This window comes from Bombina bombina, chromosome 11 (genome assembly GCF_027579735.1).
Source record: "Bombina bombina isolate aBomBom1 chromosome 11, aBomBom1.pri, whole genome shotgun sequence".
Taxonomy (NCBI): Eukaryota; Metazoa; Chordata; class Amphibia; order Anura; family Bombinatoridae; genus Bombina; species Bombina bombina.
In genome coordinates this window covers 168,161,848-168,181,254 of record NC_069509.1, presented here as the reverse complement: position 1 = coordinate 168,181,254, position 19,407 = coordinate 168,161,848, and the positions used below count along the sequence as shown (strand labels likewise).

The 19,407-nt window shown below is 41.4% G+C and overlaps 1 protein-coding gene across 1 annotated transcript in view; it reads left to right on the top strand.

Annotated features, from left to right (window-relative positions):
• The window catches only part of DNAH3 (dynein axonemal heavy chain 3), a 611,780-nt gene that overhangs the window by 209,447 nt on the left and 382,926 nt on the right, over positions 1 to 19,407 (top strand). The gene's annotated exons all lie outside the window — the stretch shown is intronic.

Below are 19,407 nucleotides of genomic sequence, written 5' to 3'. Positions count from 1 at the left end.
AAGGGTCTAGTAAACTTAATAAATTCTATGATGTTCCTTCTTTTGTATTATTATTATTATTATTATTATTATTATTATTATTATCAGTTATTTGTAGAGCTCCAACAGATTCCGCAGCGCTGTAAACAGAGGGTAGTACAACAAAACAATTAAAGGGATCAGATGGGTAGAGGGCCCTGCCAAGAGTTGCACTGTTGTACTTAGCTCTTAAGAAGGTGATCTACAAACAGCTGGACTTAAGGGGGTTCAGGGGATAGCAATGGAGGAGTGGAACTGGTATAAAGTAAAGTTAGTGTATGTCGTAGTATTTTCTGTTCCAGATCATGTGTCTGAGATCATATCACAGGAATGGGATAAGCCAGGGATACCCTTTTGCCCTTCTCCCGTTTTTAAAAAGATGTTTTCTGTTGCTGATTCCATTCACTACTCATGGCGCACTGTGCCTAAGGTGGAAGGAGCTATTTCTACTCTGGCTAAGAGAACCACGATTCCTATAGAGGATAGCTGTTCTTTTAAGGATCCCATGGATAAAACGCTGGAGTCTTATTAAAAGAAAATGTACATTCATCAGGGATTACAATGGCAACCTGATGTTTATATTGCTACGGTAGCAAGCGCAGCATCTTAGTGGTGTGATGCTTTGTCTGAGCTGATTTTAGATGAGACTTTGTTAGAGGAGATCCAAGATAGGATCAAGTCTCTCAAGCTGGCCAATTCCTTTATCTCTGCTCTGATGCCAACATGCAAGTCATTAGACTGAGAGCCAAGATGTCTGGCTTCACTGTTCTAGCTCGCAGGGCTCTGTGGCTAAAATCTTGGTCAGCTGATGTTACCTCCAAGTCTAAGCTCCTGTCGTTACCTTACAAGGGTAAGACCCTTTTCCTTCTTAATACAGGGAGAGTCCACAGCTGCATTCATTACTTGTGGGAATACTGAACCTGGCCACCAGGAGGAGGCAAAGACACCCCAGCCAAAGGCTTAAATACCTCCCCCACTTCCCTCATCCCCCAGTCATTATTTGCCTTTTGTCACAGGAGGTTGGCATAGAAGTGTCAGATTCCGGAGTAGTTCCTTATGGAGGGTAGTACCCTTCGAGATGGGACTGGAGTTTTAAGTAGTCTTGTTAGCCTCTCAGTGAGAGCATTGATGAAAGTTAGAATCTGGAGATGCAGGGAGAATCTTTCTGCAAAACCATCCAGACTCGTATTAACAGCACCTAAGCAATCGGCGTTGACGAGTTTCGCTGCCTGCTTTTCTTCACTCAAGTCCATATCAGAAGCGCTGCTACAACCTGTCAAACTTGAAGGACCGTGTTTCTCTTCCACGGCGTAGATTCCGGTAAGATCGTTTCAATTTTTACACACATTGCAAACACTAGAAGACAGGGTCACAGCGTGGCTCCTTTTATCTATATGGAATCAAGGGTTAATATCTCCTGAGGGGGATTATGAACAGTTGGGTTTAATCATATATGCTCTATTTGATTTTATGCTGCTTTATGTGTAAGATGTTTATGGGTTCACAGGCTGAGATGGAACATACAGGTTTCACTTTCACTTTGAAGGTTGTGTAGCGTAAAAGCTTGGCACGCTTTTTCTCATAGAAGGGACAGTCTTGCATTGTGCACCATGTGACCAGAATGGTCGAGACTTTCATTGACCGAGTTACTACCGGAGAGGAGTTTTATCTTTGTTCTGTCTGGGTCATAGGAGGTGATGAGTGCCCCAGCCATTGGGGGTATAAAGGTGCAAAAAAAAATTTTTTAATTTAAAACAAAGTTCATTTTCTCCAACATTGGTGTGTCCGGTCCACGGCGTCATCCATAAATTGTGGGAATATTCTCCTCCCCAACAGGAAATGGCAAAGAGCACAGCAAAAGCTGTCCATATAGTCCCTCCCAGGCTCCGCCCCCCCCCCCAGTCATTCTCTTTGCCGCTGAACAAGCAGCATCTCCACGGAGATGGTGAAGAGTATGTGGTGTTTAGTTGTAGTTTTTTATTCTACTATCAAGAGTTTATTTTAAAATAGTGCTGGTATGTACTATTTACTCTGAAACAGAAAAAGATGAAGAGTTCTGTTTGTGAGAGGAGTATGATTTTAGCAGCAGTAACTAAAATCGTTTGCTGTTCCCACATAGGACTGTTGAGATGAGATAACTTCAGTTGGGGGGAGCAGTTGGCAGACTTTTCTGCTTAAGGTATGACTAGCCATATTTCTAACAAGACTGTGTAATGCTGGAAGACTGTAATTTTTCCCCTCATGGGGATCGGTAAGCCATTTTCTTAGTCTCAAACAGAATAAAGGGCTTAATATGGGCTATAAAACTGGTAGACACTTTTATGGGCTAGATCGATTGCTTTATTTAGGCATTTTATACAGTTTGATGTTGAAATTCACACTTTATAACTTTGGGGAACGTTTTTTTACGTCAGGCACTGGTTTAGACACCTTCCCAGTTAGGAAGGGCCTTCTCTGTAGTAGGCAGAGCCTCATTTTCGCGCCATTACTGCGCAGTTACTTTTTAGAGCAGTACATGCAGCTGCATGTGTGTGGGTCTGGAATTACTTGAAAAGGTTCCTAGAAGGCTTCATTTGGTATTGTATACTCCCCTGGGTTTGGTGAAGTCGCAGCAAAGGCTGGGGCTGGGACTGTAAGGGGGTTAAAACTGTAAACGGCTCCGGTTTCCACATTTTAAGGGTTAACAGCCTGAAATTTGGGGTGCAATGCTTTGAATGCTTTAAGACGCTGTGGTGAAAATTTGGTTAAAATTGAACAATTCCTTCATAGTTTTTCACATATTCAGTAATAAAGTGTGCCCTGTTTAAAATTTAAAGAGACAGTAACGGTTTTGGTTTAAAACGGTTTTTGTACTTTATTGACAAGTTTAAGCCTGTTTAACATGTCTGTGCCTTCAGATAGACTATGTTCTGTATGTATGGAAGCCAATGTGTCTCCCCCTTCAAATATGTGTGATAATTGTGCCATAGCGTCCAAACAAAGTAAGGACAGTACTGCCACAGATAGTAAAGTTGCCCAAGATGATTCATCAGATGAAGGGAGTAGACATAGTTCTACATCATCTCCTTCTGTGTCTACACCAGTTTTGCCCACGCAGGAGACCCCTAGTACTTCTAGCGCGCCAATGCTTGTTACTATGCAACAATTTACGGCAGTAATGGATAACTCCATAGCAAATATTTTATCCAAAATGCCTGCATTTCAGAGAAAGCGCGATTGCTCTCTTTTAAACACTGTAGAGCAGGAGGGCGCTGATGATAATTGCTCTGTCATACCCTCACACCAATCTGAAGTGGCCATGAGGGAGGTTTTGTCAGATGGGGAAATTTCTGATTCAGGTAGAATTTCACAACAGGCAGAACCTGATGTGGTGACATTTAAATTTAAATTAGAGCATCTCCGCGCACTACTTAAGGAGGTGCTATCTACTCTGGATGATTGTGACAACCTGGTCATTCCAGAAAAATTGTGCAAGATGGACAAGTTCCTAGAGGTCCCGGTGCACCCCGACGTTTTTCCAATACCCAAGCGGGTGGCGGACATAGTGAATAAGGAGTGGGAGAAGCCAGGCATACCTTTTGTCCCTCCTCCTATATTTAAGAAATTATTTCTTATGGTCGACCCCAGAAAGGACTTATGGCAAACAGTCCCTAAGGTCGAGGGGGCAGTTTCTACACTAGCCAAACGCACTACCATTCCTATCGAGGACAATTGTGCTTTCAAAGATCCTATGGATAAAAAATTGGAGGGTTTGCTTAAAAAGATTTTTGTACAGCAAGGTTACCTCCTGCAACCTATTTTGTGTATTATTCCTGTCACTACAGCAGCAAGGTTCTGGTTCGAAGAACTAGAAAAGTCGCTCAGTAGAGAGACTCCGTATGAGGAGGTTATGGACAGAATTCACGCACTTAAGTTAGCTAATTGCTTTGTTTTAGATGCCGCTTTGCAGTTAGCTAGATTAGCGGCCAAAAATTCAGGGTTTGCAATTGTGGCGCACAGAGCGCTCTGGCTAAAGTCTTGGTCAGCGGATGTATCTTCCAAGACAAAATTGCTTAATATCCCTTTCAAAGGTAAAACCCTCTTTGGGCCAGAATTGAAAGAGATTATTTCAGACATCACTGGAGGTAAGGGCCATGCCCTCCCACAAGATAGGCCTTTCAAGGCTAAGAATAAGTCTAATTTGCGTTCCTTTCGCAATTTCAGGAAAGGACCGGCCTCCAACTCTGCAGCCTCTAGACAAGAGGGTATTGCTTAGCAGACCAAACCAGCTTGGAAACCGATGCAAGGCTGGAACAAGGGTAAACAGGCCAAGAAGCCTGCTGCTGCTACCAAAACAGCATGAAGGAGTAGCCCCCCGATCCGGGACCGGATCTAGTAGGGGGCAGACTCTCTCTCTTCACTCAGGCTTGGGCAAGAGATGTTCAGGATCCCTGGGCACTAGAAATAGTTTCTCAGGGTTATCTTCTGGAATTCAAGGAACTACCCCCAAGGGGAAGGTTCCACATGTCTCGCTTATCTTCAAACCAAATAAAGAGACAGGCATTCTTACATTGTGTAGAAGACCTGTTAAAAATGGGAGTGATACACCCAGTTCCAACTGTGGAACAAGGACTGGGGTTTTACTCAAATCTGTTTGTAGTTCCCAAAAAAGAGGGAACTTTCAGACCAATTCTGGATTTAAAGATTCTAAACAAATTTCTCAGAGTGCCATCGTTCAAAATGGAAACTATTCGAACGATTTTACCTGCAATCCAGGAGGGTCAATTTATGACTACCGTGGATCTAAAGGATGCGTATCTACATATTCCTATCCACAAAGATCATCATCAGTTCCTAAGGTTCGCCTTTCTGGACAAACATTACCAGTTTGTGGCTCTCCCATTCGGGCTAGCCACTGCTCCAAGGATTTTCACAAAGGTACTCGGGTCCCTTCTAGCGGTTCTAAGACCAAGGGGCATTGCAGTGGCACCTTACTTGGACGACATTCTGATACAAGCGTCGTCTCTTTCAAAGGCAAAGGCTCACACAGACATCGTTCTGGCCTTTCTCAGATCTCACGGGTGGAAGGTGAACATAGAAAAAAGTTCCCTGTCTCCGTCGACAAGAGTTCCTTTCTTGGGGACAATAATAGATTCTTTAGAAATGAAGATTTTCCTGACAGATGTCAGAAAGTCAAAGCTTCTAATCGCTTGTCAAGTTCTTCACTCTGTTCTACGACCTTCCATAGCTCAGTGCATGGAAGTAGTAGGGTTGATGGTTGCAGCAATGGACATAATTCCTTTTGCGTGAATTCATCTAAGACCATTACAACTGTGCATGCTGAAACAGTGGAATGGGGACTATACAGACTTGTCTCCAGTGATTCAAGTAGATCAGAAGACCAGAGACTCACTCCGTTGGTGGCTGACCCAGGATCACCTGTCCCAGGGAATGAGCTTCCGCAGACCAGAGTGGGTCATCGTCACGACCGACGCCAGTCTATTGGGCTGGGGCGCGGTCTGGGACTCCCTGAAAGCTCAGGGTCTATGGTCTCGGGAAGAGTCTCTTCTCCCGATAAACATTCTGGAACTGAGAGCGATATTCAATTCTCTCAGGGCTTGGCCTCAACTAGCAAAGGCCAGATTCATAAGATTTCAATCAGACAACATGACGACTGTTGCTTACATCAATCATCAGGGGGGAACAAGGAGTTCCCTGGCGATGAGAGAAGTGACCAAAATCATAAAATGGGCGGAGGATCACTCCTGCCACCTATCTGCGATCCACATCCCAGGAGTGGAAAACTGGGAGGCGGATTATCTGAGTCGTCAGACATTCCATCCGGGGGAGTGGGAACTCCACCCGGAGGTATTTGCCCAGTTGACCCAATTATGAGGGCATTCCAGACATGGATCTGATGGCGTCTCGTCAGAACTTCAAGGTTCCTTGCTACGGGTTCAGATCCAGGGATCCCAAGGCAACTCTAGTGGATGCATTAGTGGCGCCTTGGGCCTTCAACCTAGCTTATGCGTTTCCACCGTTCCCTCTCATTCCCAGGCTGGTAGCCAGGATCAAACAGGAGAAGGCCTCTGTGATTTTGATAGCTCCTGCGTGGCCACGCAGGACTTGGTATGCACACCTGGTGAATATGTCATCGGCTCCACCATCTAAGCTACCTTTAAGACAGGATCTTCTAGTACAAGATCCATTAGAACATCCAAATCTAGTTTCTCTCCAGCTGACGGCTTGGAAATTGAACGCTTGATTTTATCTAAGCGTGGGTTTTCGGATTCTGTAATAGATACTCTGGTACAAGCCAGAAAACCTGTAACTAGAAAGATTTACCATAAAATATGGAAAAGATATATCTGTTGGTGTGAATCCAAGGGATTCTCATGGAGTAAGATTAAAATTCCTAGGATCCTTTCCTTTCTCCAAGAAGGTTTGGATAAGGGATTATCAGCGAGTTCTCTAAAAGGACAGATTTCTGCTTTATCTGTCTTGTTACACAAACGACTGGCAGCTGTGCCAGATGTTCAAGCTTTTGTTCAGGCTTTGGTCAGGATCAAGCCTGTTTACAGACCTTTGACTCCTCCCTGGAGTCTAAATTTAGTTCTTTCAGTTCTTCAAGGGGTTCCGTTTGAACCTTTACATTCCATAGATATCAAGCTGTTATCTTGGAAAGTTCTGTTTTTGGTTGCTATTTCTTCTGCTAGAAGAGTTTCTGAATTATCTGCTCTGCAGTGTAATCCGCCCTATCTGGTGTTTCATTCAGATAAGGTTGTTTTGCGTACTAAACCTGGTTTCCTTCCAAAGGTTGTTTCCAACAAGAATATTAACCAGGAAATAGTTGTGCCTTCTTTGTGTCCGAATCCAGTTTCAAAGAAGGAACGTTTGTTACATAATTTAGATGTAGTCCGTGCTTTAAAGTTCTATTTAGAAGCAACAAAGGATTTCATACAAACGTCTTCTCTGTTTGTCGTTTATTCTGGCAAGAGGAGAGGTCAAAAAGCTACTGCTACCTCTCTTTCCTTTTGGCTGAAAAGCATCATCCGATTGGCTTACGAGACTGCCGGACGGCAGCCTCCCGAACGAATCACAGCTCACTCTACTAGGGCTGTGGCTTCCTCATGGGCCTTTAAGAACGAGGCTTCTGTTGATCAGATATGTAAGGCAGCGACTTGGTCTTCTCTGCACACTTTTGCCAAATTCTACAAATTTGATACTTTTGCTTCTTCGGAGGCTATTTTTGGGAGAAAGGTTTTGCAAGCCGTGGTGCCTTCTGTTTAGGTAACCTGATTTGCTCCCTCCCTTCATCCGTGTCCTAAAGCTTTGGTATTGGTTCCCACAAGTTATGGATGACGCCGTGGACCGGACACACCAATGTTGGAGAAAACAGAATTTATGCTTACCTGATAAATTACTTTCTCCAACGGTGTGTCCGGTCCACGGCCCACCCTGGTTTTTTAATCAGGTTTGATAAATTTCTTTCTTTAACTATAGTCACCACGGCACCCTATAGTTTCTCCTTTTTTTCTCCTGTCCGTCGGTCGAATGACTGGGGGGGCGGAGCCTGGGAGGGACTATATGGACAGCTTTTGCTGTGCTCTTTGCCATTTCCTGTTGGGGAGGAGAATATTCCCACAAGTTATGGATGACGCCGTGGACCGGACACACCGTTGGAGAAAGTAATTTATCAGGTAAGCATAAATTCTGTTTTTTCTGTAGTCCTCCGCATATAGTACTTTAGCTATGGAGGATTCTGATTCATTAGAGGGTTCTCCCTCTATTTCAAAGAGTAATGCCTGTTTATATTGTAAGCGAGCTCTGGAATATCCGCCCTCTCAATTATGGATCTGTCTCAACAGATTTCTCTGGACAACCGGTTGAGAGAATTGCTCTCTTGGTGGCTCTGTCCAGATCTCCTGTCCCGAGGGACATCCTTTTTAAGACCATCCTGGGGGACTGTGACTACGGACGCAAATCTGTCAGGATGGGGAGCTGTTTGGGGTGCCAAGAAGGCGCAGGGTCTGTGGATGCAGGAGGAGAGCTCCTTCCCGTTCAACATTCTAGACCTTCGGGCAATAATCAATGCTCTGAAGGCTTGGCCCCTACTGGGTTTGTCCCAATTTATCTGATTCCAATCAGATAATTTAACCTCGGTGGCTTACATCAACCATCAGGGGGAACGAGAAGCTCCCTAGCAATGAGGGAAGTATCTTGGATTCTGGAGTGGGCTGAGACCGACAACTGTTCGCTGTCAGCGATCCACATTCCGGGTGTGGACATCTGGGAAGCGGATTTTCTTGGCAGACAATTCCTTTCATCCAGGGGAATGGTCTCTCCATCCCGAAGTGTTTGTGGAGATATGCAACAGGTGGGTAACGCCGGAGATAGATCTCATGGCGTCCCATCTCAATACCAATCTACCCAGATATGGGTCGAGGTCCAGGGATCCTCAGGGGGAGCATATAGATGCATTAGCTGTGCCTTGGAGGTTCAGTCTAATTTCTCTTTTCCTGCCATTTCACTCCTTTCTCCAGTGGTGGCTTGAATCATACAGGAGCAGGCGTCAATAATACTGCATGCTCCATTGTGGACATGAAGGATATGGTTCGCGGATCTAGTGGGGATGTCATCATCTCCTCCTTGGAGGTTACCTTGTCGCAGAGATCTGCTGGAACAAGGCCCCTCCATCAAGATCTAGATTCTTGGAGGCTGACTGCATGGAGATTGCAAGAGATGGTTTTATGAGAGTGTTATTGATACTCTCATTCAAGCTTGTAAGCCTGGTTACTCGTCGCATCTATCATAAGGTGTGGAGGTCCTACTTATTCTGGTGTGAAGAGCGTGGCTTGTCCTGGCACAAAATAAAGGTTGCCAGGATTCTTTCATTTCTCCAGGATGGACTGGAGAAGGGCCTCTCAGGAAAACATAAATTACGCTTACCATATAATTTCCTTTTCTTCTGTACAGGGAGAGTCCACAGCTCCCCCCCATGTTCTCCGATGGGCGGCCCTAAATTTTAATTTATTCTTCTGGCATCTTTTTCACCCTGATATTTCTCCTACTGTTCCTTGTTACCTCGGCAGAATGATTGGGGGATGAGGGAAGTGGGGTATTTAATCCTTTGGCTGGGGTGTCTTTGCCTCCTCCTGGTGGCCAGGTTCAGTATTCCCACAAGTAAGGAATGCTGCTGTGGACTCTCCCTGTACAGAAGGAAAGGAAAATATATCTGGTAAGCTTAATTTATGTTTTTGGTCCTGGTCTGGTGGAGATAATTTCTGAAATAACAGGTGGAAAGGGGTCTTTTCTACCACAAGACAAGAAGAATATACCTAGGGGCTCCAACATTCTAATTTTCGTTCCTTTCATAACTTCAAAGGTCAAAAGTCTTCCTCCTCCAAGCCGGAGCAGTCCAAGTCCTTTTAGAGATCCAATCAGCCTTGGAATAAGGGGAAGCAGTCAAAGAAGCCTTCATCTGAGGCTAAATCAGCATGAAGGGTCCACCCCCGGTCCGGTATTGGATCAAGTGGGGGCAGACTTTCCTTTTTTCGTCAAGCTTGGATACGTGATGTCCCAGACCCTTGATATGCAGTTATTCGACTTGTAATCTATATACCTCCATCTGCAGTGATATGCAGTTATTCGGCTTTTATCCTATATACCTTCACCTACAGTGATATGCAGTTATTCGTCTTGCAATCTATATACCTTCATCTACAGTGATATGCAGTTATTCAGCTTGTAATCTATATACCTCCATCTGCAGTGATATGCAGTTATTCGGCTTGTATCCTATATACCTTCATCTGCAGTGTGTCAGGGTTTTTTGCCTGATCTGTTTGCCATGTGCTGCTGGCAGCCATTTTACTCACCTCTCTTCCTGACTCTGGTGCATACTGTGTGATGCTGCTCATTTCCTGCACTTCCTTTTATGGCCAGACTGGGGTACATCATCCGTGTGAGACAGGATGCAGTCTCAGAATTGTGATGTCATCACTTATTATTTAAAGGGCCTCTGTTCAGTATGCTTTGCCCTTGCGACCTGTTTGTGAGAGATCCTGTGTATTACCTGGCTGTCTGACGTCCCTCCTGGTTCCTGATCCCTGGCTTGTTCCTGACTCTGCTGTTCTCCTTGTTCCTGATTCCGGCTCGTCTGACTATTCGCTTTGGCTCCTGACTCGGCTCGTCTGACTACCAATTCTGGTTTTGATTCCTGGCTTGTTATTTGACTTGTGGACTTTTTATTATTTTTTGCTATTAATAAAGGTGTGATTATTTTTGCACTTCTTGTCTCAGTCTGATTCCTGGCACCCTGACACATTGGTTTTCATCTTGCTCCTAGTATTGCATTACTGCTCCCTCAACAAACTATAATAAGTGAATAAAGCAAATTAGAAAATAGAAGTAAATTGGAAAGTTGTTCAAAATTGTATTCTCTATCAGAATCATGAAAGAAAAATTGTGGGTTTAGTATCCTTTTAAGACTTCCTTATAAAATGAAACAATCTAAATTATGCAAAAAATGACAATTTTCATTTCCAGTCATCTCTATGTTTAGTTATATTGTTCTTGATTGCCTGAATAAAGATGTGTCTTTTAAGTAGTGCATTTTACTGTAATCTATGAATGATCTGTAAAAGGAAGTTGATTTGTCTTACTTACACTTGACTAACAGAGTGCACATCGGCTAACTGGTTGGACCTAGGGATCTCAGAAACCCTGAAATTAATTAATAATGCTACCGAAGACAGGATGTAGGCATAGACAAATCTATAAATAGGATAATAAAGAAGCACCATATAGAGCAGTCGCTTACAAGAAGTATGGTTACTAGGTAGGAAAAGTTACAATAGTAACATAATAAAAATGAACTTTTATTGGCCATTTAATTAAAAGAATGCGAATAACGGAAATGCACAACTAGACAAACATACATATGTTTAAAAAAGAAAGATTCCGAAACCCGTGTGTACTGTACACTGAAAATGTAAATTAAAAGGGACTAAATATCACTGTAGTTGGAGGTATATAGATGATAAATCTAGAAAGTTACTGAGCATAGGGAGTACCATATAAAAGATAGGGACACGATCCCAAACAAATGAACAATGCCACTCCCCTCAGACCCCACAATCGTTATATATGCTATTTAATCAGATAACGTATAAATGTCTCCATATAACCATATGTGGAACAAGTTTCACACATATATCAGTACAGATCACAACAGGTTACGTCCTAGACAAATAGTTGTTAGCTAGTCAATAACAAAAAAACAACAAAAATCATCATAATAAATAGATCATGGATAAACATTTAGTTTAGCCAGTACTATACAGGTCTATTTCCTTGCACATAGTACAGGGCAGAATATCCATGAGTACCCTACATTTTCTGCTCTTCCTCAATCTGAAGACTGCAGTGGCGTATTTAGGTTTTGTGCTGCCCTAGGCACTCAAATTTCTGCTGCCCCCACCCCCCAAGGTTGCTGCTCCCGCGTCCCCTCCAATCTGCTGCCCTAGGCAAGTACCTTGTTTGTCTAGGACAAAATACGCCCTTGGATGACTGAAAGTATTATAATTCTCAAAGTAAATACTGTTTCTTTCATGTAATTAGCAAGAGTCCATGAGCTAGTGACGTATGGGATATACATTCCTACCAGGAGGGGCAAAGTTTCCCAAACCTCAAAATGCCTATAAATACACCCCTCACCACACCCACAATTCAGTTTTACAAACTTTGCCTCCGATGGAGGTGGTGAAGTAAGTTTGTGCTAGATTCTACGTTGATATGCGCTCCGCAGCAAGTTGGAGCCCGGTTTTCCTCTCAGCGTGCAGTGAATGTCAGAGGGATGTGAGGAGAGTATTGCCTATTTGAATGCAGTGATCTCCTTCTAAGGGGTCTATTTCATAGGTTCTCTGTTATCGGTCGTAGAGATTCATCTCTTACCTCCCTTTTCAGATCGACGATATACTCTTATATATACCATTACCTCTGCTGATTCTCGTTTCAGTACTGGTTTGGCTATCTGCTATATGTAGATGAGTGTCCTGGGGTAAGTAAGTCTTATTTTCTGTGACACTCCAAGCTATGGTTGGGCACTTTGTTTATAAAGTTCTAAATATATGTATTCAAACATTTATTTGCCTTGACTCAGAATGTTCAACTTTCCTTATTTTCAGACAGTCAGTTTCATATTTGGGATAATGCATTTTGATTTGACCATTTTTTCTTACCTTAAAATTTGACTTTTTCCCTGTGGGCTGTTAGGCTCGCGGGGGCTGAAAATGCTTCATTTTATTGCGTCATTCTTGGCGCGGACTTTTTTGGCGCAAAAATTCTATTTCCGTTTCCGGCGTCATACGTGTCGCCGGAAGTTGCGTCATTTTTTGACGTTATTTCGCGCCAAAAATGTCGGCGTTCCGGATGTGGCGTCATTTTTGGCGCCAAAAAGCATTTAGGCGCCAAATAATGTGGGCGTCTTATTTGGCGCGAAAAAATATGGGCGTCACTTTTGTCTCCACATTATTTAAGTCTCATTTTTTATTGCTTCTGGTTGCTAGAAGCTTGTTCTTTGGCATTCTTTCCCATTCCTGAAACTGTCATTTAAGGAATTTGATCAATTTTGCTTTATATGTTGTTTTTTCTCTTACATATTGCAAGATGTCTCACGTTGCATCTGAGCCAGAAGATACTACAGGAAAATCGCTGTCAAGTGCTGAATCTACCAAAGCTAAGTGTATCTGCTGTAAACTTTTGGTAGCTATTTCTCCAGCTGTTGTTTGTATTGATTGTCATGACAAACTTGTTAAAGCAGATAATATTTCCTTTAGTAAAGTACCATTGCCTGTTGCAGTTCCCTCAACATCTAAGGTGCAGAATGTTCCTGATAATATAAGAGATTTTGTTTCTGAATCCATAAAGAAGGCTATGTCTGTTATTTCTCCTTCTAGTAAACGTAAAAAAATCTTTTAAAACTTCTCTCCCTACAGATGAATTTTTAAATGAACATCATCATTCTGATTCTGATGACTCCTCTGGTTCAGAGGATTCTGTCTCTGAGGTTGATGCTGATAAATCTTCATATTTATTTAAAATGGAATTTATTCGTTCTTTACTTAAAGAAGTTCTAATTGCTTTAGAAATAGAGGATTCTGGTCCTCTTGATACTAATTCTAAACGTTTAGATAAGGTATTTAAAGCTCCTGTGGTTATTCCAGAAGTTTTTCCTGTTCCTAATGCTATTTCTGCAGTAATTTCCAAAGAATGGGATAATTTGGGTAATTCATTTACTCCTTCTAAACGTTTTAAGCAATTATATCCTGTGCCGTCTGACAGATTAGAATTTTGGGACAAGATCCCTAAAGTTGATGGGGCTATTTCTACCCTTGCTAAACGTACTACTATTCCTACGTCAGATGGTACTTCGTTTAAGGATCCTCTAGATAGGAAAATTGAGTCCTTTCTAAGAAAAGCTTATCTGTGTTCAGGTAATCTTCTTAGACCTGCTATATCTTTGGCTGATGTTGCTGCAGCTTCAACTTTTTGGTTGGAAACTTTAGCGCAACAAGTAACACATCGTGATTCTCATGATATTATTATTCTTCTTCAGCATGCTAATAATTTTATCTGTGATGCCATTTTTGATATTATCAGAGTTGATGTCAGGTTTATGTCTCTAGCTATTTTAGCTAGAAGAGCTTTATGGCTTAAAACTTGGAATGCTGATATGGCTTCTAAATCAACTTTACTTTCCATTTCTTTCCAGGGTAACAAATTATTTGGTTCTCAGTTGGATTCCATTATTTCAACTGTTACTGGTGGGAAAGGAACTTTTTTACCACAGGATAAAAAATCTAAAGGTAAAAACAGGGCTAATAATCGTTTTCGTTCCTTTCGTTTCAACAAAGAACAAAAGCCTGATCCTTCATCCTCAGGAGCAGTTTCAGTTTGGAGACCATCTCCAGTCTGGAATAAATCCAAGCCAGCTAGAAAGGCAAAGCCTGCTTCTAAGTCCACATGAAGGTGCGGCCCTCATTCCAGCTCAGCTGGTAGGGGGCAGGTTACGTTTTTTCAAGGAAATTTGGATCAATTCTGTTCACAATCTTTGGATTCAGAGCATTGTTTCAGAAGGGTACAGAATTGGTTTCAAGTTGAGACCTCCTGCAAAGAGATTTTTTCTTTCCCGTGTCCCAGTAAATCCAGTAAAAGCTCAAGCATTTCTGAAATGTGTTTCAGATCTAGAGTTGACTGGAGTAATTATGCCAGTTCCAGTTCCGGAACAGGGGATGGGGTTTTATTCAAATCTCTTCATTGTACCAAAGAAGGAGAATTCTTTCAGACCAGTTCTGGATCTAAAAATATTGAATCGTTATGTAAGGATACCAACGTTCAAGATGGTAACTGTAAGGACTATCTTACCTTTTGTTCAGCAAGGGAATTATATGTCCACGATAGATTTACAGGATGCATATCTGCATATTCCGATTCATCCAGATCATTATCAGTTCCTGAGATTCTCGTTTCTGGACAAGCATTACCAATTTGTGGCTCTGCCGTTTGGCCTAGCTACAGCTCCAAGAATTTTTACAAAGGTTCTCGGTGCCCTGCTGTCTGTAATCAGAGAACAGGGTATTGTGGTATTTCCTTATTTGGACGATATCTTGGTACTTGCTCAGTCTTTACATTTAGCAGAATCTCATACGAATCGACTTGTGTTGTTTCTTCAAGATCATGGTTGGAGGATCAATTTACCAAAAAGTTCTTTGATTCCTCAGACAAGGGTAACCTTTCTGGGTTTCCAGATGGATTCAGTGTCCATGACTCTGTCTTTAACAGACAAGAGACGTCTAAAGTTGATTACAGCTTGTCGAAACCTTCAGTCACAATCATTCCCTTCGGTAGCCTTATGCATGGAAATTCTAGGTCTTATGACTGCTGCATCGGACGCGATCCCCTTTGCTCGTTTTCACATGCGACCTCTTCAGCTCTGTATGCTGAAGCAATGGTGCAAGGATTACACGAAGATATCTCAATTAATATCTTTAAAACCGATTGTTCAACACTCTCTAACATGGTGGACAGATCACCATCGTTTAATTCAGGGGGCTTCTTTTGTGCTTCCGACCTGGACTGTAATTTCAACAGATGCAAGTCTCACAGGTTGGGGAGCTGTGTGGGGATCTCTGACGGCACAAGGAGTTTGGGAATCTCAGGAGGTGAGATTACCGATCAATATTTTGGAACTCCGTGCAATTTTCAGAGCTCTTCAGTTTTGGCCTCTTCTGAAGAGAGAATCGTTCATTTGTTTTCAGACAGACAATGTCACAACTGTGGCATACATCAATCATCAAGGAGGGACTCACAGTCCTCTGGCTATGAAAGAAGTATCTCGAATCTTGGTTTGGGCGGAATCCAGCTCCTGTCTAATCTCTGCGGTTCATATCCCAGGTGTAGACAATTGGGAAGCGGATTATCTCAGTCGCCAAACGTTGCATCCGGGCGAATGGTCTCTTCACCCAGAGGTATTTCTTCAGATTGTTCAAATGTGGGAACTTCCAGAAATAGATCTGATGGCGTCCCATCTAAACAAGAAACTTCCCAGGTATCTGTCCAGATCCCGGGATCCTCAGGCGGAGGCAGTGGATGCATTATCACTTCCTTGGAAGTATCATCCTGCCTATATCTTTCCGCCTCTAGTTCTTCTTCCAAGAGTAATCTCCAAGATTCTGAAGGAATGCTCGTTTGTTCTGCTGGTAGCTCCGGCATGGCCTCACAGGTTTTGGTATGCGGATCTTGTCCGGATGGCCTCTTGCCAACCGTGGACTCTTCCGTTAAGACCAGACCTTCTGTCACAAGGCCCTTTTTTCCATCAGGATCTGAAATCCTTAAATTTAAAGGTATGGAGATTGAACGCTTGATTCTTGGTCAAAGAGGTTTCTCTGACTCCGTGATTAATGCTATGTTACAGGCTCGTAAATCTGTATCTCGAGAGATATATTATAGAGTCTGGAAGACTTATATTTCTTGGTGTCTTTCTCATCATTTTTCTTGGCATTCTTTTAGAATACCGAGAATTTTACAGTTTCTTCAGGATGGTTTAGATAAGGGTTTGTCCGCAAGTTCTTTGAAAGGACAAATCTCTGCTCTTTCTGTTCTTTTTCACAGAAAGATTGCTATTCTTCCTGATATTCATTGTTTTGTACAAGCTTTGGTTCGTATAAAACCTGTCATTAAGTCAATTTCTCCTCCTTGGAGTTTGAATTTGGTTCTGGGAGCTCTTCAAGCTCCTCCGTTTGAACCTATGCATTCATTGGACATTAAATTACTTTCTTGGAAAGTTTTGTTCCTTTTGGCCATCTCTTCTGCTAGAAGAGTTTCTGAATTATCTGCTCTTTCTTGTGAGTCTCCTTTTCTGATTTTTCATCAGGATAAGGCGGTGTTGCGAACTTCTTTTGAATTTTTACCTAAAGTTGTGAATTCCAACAACATTAGTAGAGAAATTGTGGTTCCTTCATTATGTCCTAATCCTAAGAATTCTAAGGAGAAATCGTTGCATTCTTTGGATGTTGTTAGAGCTTTGAAATATTATGTTGAAGCTACGAAATCTTTCCGTAAGACTTCTAGTCTATTTGTTATCTTTTCCGGTTCTAGGAAAGGCCAGAAAGCTTCTGCCATTTCTTTGGCATCTTGGTTGAAATCTTTAATTCATCTTGCCTATGTTGAGTCGGGTAAAATTCCGCCTCAGAGAATTACAGCTCATTCTACTAGGTCAGTATCTACTTCCTGGGCGTTTAGGAATGAAGCTTCGGTTGACCAGATCTGCAAAGCAGCAACTTGGTCCTCTTTGCATACTTTTACTAAATTCTACCATTTTGATGTATTTTCTTCTTCTGAAGCAGTTTTTGGTAGAAAAGTACTTCAGGCAGCGGTTTCAGTTTGAATCTTCTGCTTATGTTTTTCGTTAAACTTTATTTTGGGTGTGGATTATTTTCAGCAGGAATTGGCTGTCTTTATTTTATCCCTCCCTCTCTAGTGACTCTTGTGTGGAAAGATCCACATCTTGGGTAGTCATTATCCCATACGTCACTAGCTCATGGACTCTTGCTAATTACATGAAAGAAAACATAATTTATGTAAGAACTTACCTGATAAATTCATTTCTTTCATATTAGCAAGAGTCCATGAGGCCCGCCCTTTTTTTGTGGTGGTTATGATTTTGTATAAAGCACAATTATTCCAATTCCTTATTTTATATGCTTTCGCACTTTTTTATCACCCCACTTCTTGGCTATTCGTTAAACTGAATTGTGGGTGTGGTGAGGGGTGTATTTATAGGCATTTTGAGGTTTGGGAAACTTTGCCCCTCCTGGTAGGAATGTATATCCCATACGTCACTAGCTCATGGACTCTTGCTAATATGAAAGAAATGAATTTATCAGGTAAGTTCTTACATAAATTATGTTTTTTACATTACAAATATGTTTGTTGCTGTTACTGAAAAATGTATAAAGAATTTAGCTGTAGTATCTATAGAGACATATAATTACAACCTGTATATTATTATAGTGCTCTTTCCATGGGACTAAAAACAAATGTGGCTTTAGCCATTCTAATAATTGAGATTGGGACTTTGCACATATGCCAATGGTAATTATAGATTCTTGGCAGCAGCTGATTGGTGTGTAACCGCTGTTCACTTTCTTGCTTGTTAGCCAGTCTTGTAAGTGTGAACCTACTTACCAGTCAATAGCTTAGAATTCACCAAGATCTCCAAAGCAGGCGTGTAAAAAGAGCTGAACTTGGATCATACTTTTATACTATTCTTTGCTTCTTATAATCATTATGTTATGTTTTATACTTATGTTACATACGGACAAACGGACCTTACAGAGCAATTCCCACTACAGGTTTCTTTGTTATGTATTTAATGTTACTTATTCATTTGAATTAGTCACGTCCAGCCCTTGCAGTGATGCATAGTAGTATAAATATTTTCTTTTCAAATTGTGCATTTTACAACCATACTGATAGACTTACATTTCAATTTAGATTAACCTTTTAAACTGGCTTCAGAAAAGGAGGCTTGGAATTTAAATTTCATCAGCTGTATATAATCGGACTGCTGTACAATACCAATGCCCTACACATACTGTTTGTATGTAGATGTTTTGCAATGCTGTGCTTAATTGCTTATATATGCTGTTCCTAATTAACAATATATATATATATACTATTTATAAACAAAAAAAATAATTTGAATGATACTTTAAGCTGTGATTTACAAGAAGCAATGATGAATGCACCAGGACCCAAGTGCTAGGGGGTCCATAGCAGCCAGTCTATACATAGGCGTGTACAAAATATGTACAATACTAATGCAGGAGAGTTGTTTATTAGTGCAGGTTGCAGGTTCATCTATCTATCTATCTATCTATCCTCAAAATCATTATACAGAGCAGCATCTATATTTTTACTATTGCTTAATACTAAGTTACTTTTGTGGACCAAAAAAGTTTGTACCATGACCCTCTGTTGAGTAGGTCCACTACTGATGAATGCATCATTTTGTCTGCACAGACCTTTCTTATGACCATGCCATAACATATTTTACTATATAGAGAATACCCTTTTATATGTGGATATTTGGTCTTGGAGAATAATTAGCAAAAACATGTTTAATATTTGTTTTTTGGCATCTAACTTTGTATAAGTAACTACAGTGTAGCACAGCTTCAAAGCATTGTTGCACAATAAGACAATTCAACGAAAGCCAGGGGATATGTGAAGGCTAGCCAAATAATTAGTTATGCTTATATTTCGGAAGGTAGTATGAACAGGCTTGCTTGGCTTTCTGGTTCTTATCTACTGTTAAAATCTGTTTCTATAATACATTCATATTATGTGACTAATAACCATAGATCAATCAGTATAAAAGTGGGAAGAAAATGGGCAGCTGGGCGATTTAATCAATAACTCTATTTCACACGGTCTCTGAAAAATGATAGAGACCTCTTTAATCAGCAATACTTTAAAAATCTGATCCCAAATCCCAGACATAGCACTTAAAGGCATACTAAACCCATTTTTTATGATTCGTATAGAACATGCAGTTTTAAGCAACTTCCTAATTTACTCCTTTTATCAGTTTTTCTTCGTTCTCTTCGTATCTTTATTTGAAAAGCAGGAATGAAAGCTTAGGAGTCGCCCCATTTTTATTTCAGCACCCTGGATAGCGCTTGCTGATTGGTGGCTACATGTAGCCACCAATCAGCAAGCACTACCCAGGTGCACAACCTAAAATGTGCCAGTTCCTAGGCTTTCATTACTGCTTTTCAATTAAAGATAGAAAGAGAGCAAAGAAAAAATAATAAAAGGAGTAAATTAGAAAGTTGTTTAAAATTG